The following is a 325-nucleotide window of genomic DNA, read 5'->3' as shown; positions in this document are numbered from 1 at the left end:
TTTAATTTTGGCACTGTACCTATCTCATACCCTGAATTTTAAAAGTTTATCTTTAAAGGAAGTTGATCAATGAAGGTTAGAGGGTGTAGAACGCGGCCCTAAAAGGTGTAATTCCAGTTGAGCGACCACTTCCTACTGCTTTGACAGAGTTCAGAAGTCCAAGTCCTGCTAGAAGCTTTCAGCCAAAAGTTCAATTTTAAAGCCTTTGTCCCAGAAAATCTTTGGATGAGTACCTAGTTCCCTAGTTCCTCTCTTCCTCTCAGTGTAATTCCAGTTGAGTGACCATTTCCTACTGCTTTGTATATTTTTTGTAGGTACTTCCGGG

Source organism: Diaphorina citri, unplaced genomic scaffold (genome assembly GCF_000475195.1).
Source record: "Diaphorina citri unplaced genomic scaffold, Diaci psyllid genome assembly version 1.1 scaffold148, whole genome shotgun sequence".
Lineage (NCBI taxonomy): Eukaryota > Metazoa > Arthropoda > Insecta > Hemiptera > Psyllidae > Diaphorina > Diaphorina citri.
The sequence above is the reverse complement of the archived record's forward strand: the minus strand, read 5'-3'. Positions refer to the sequence as shown.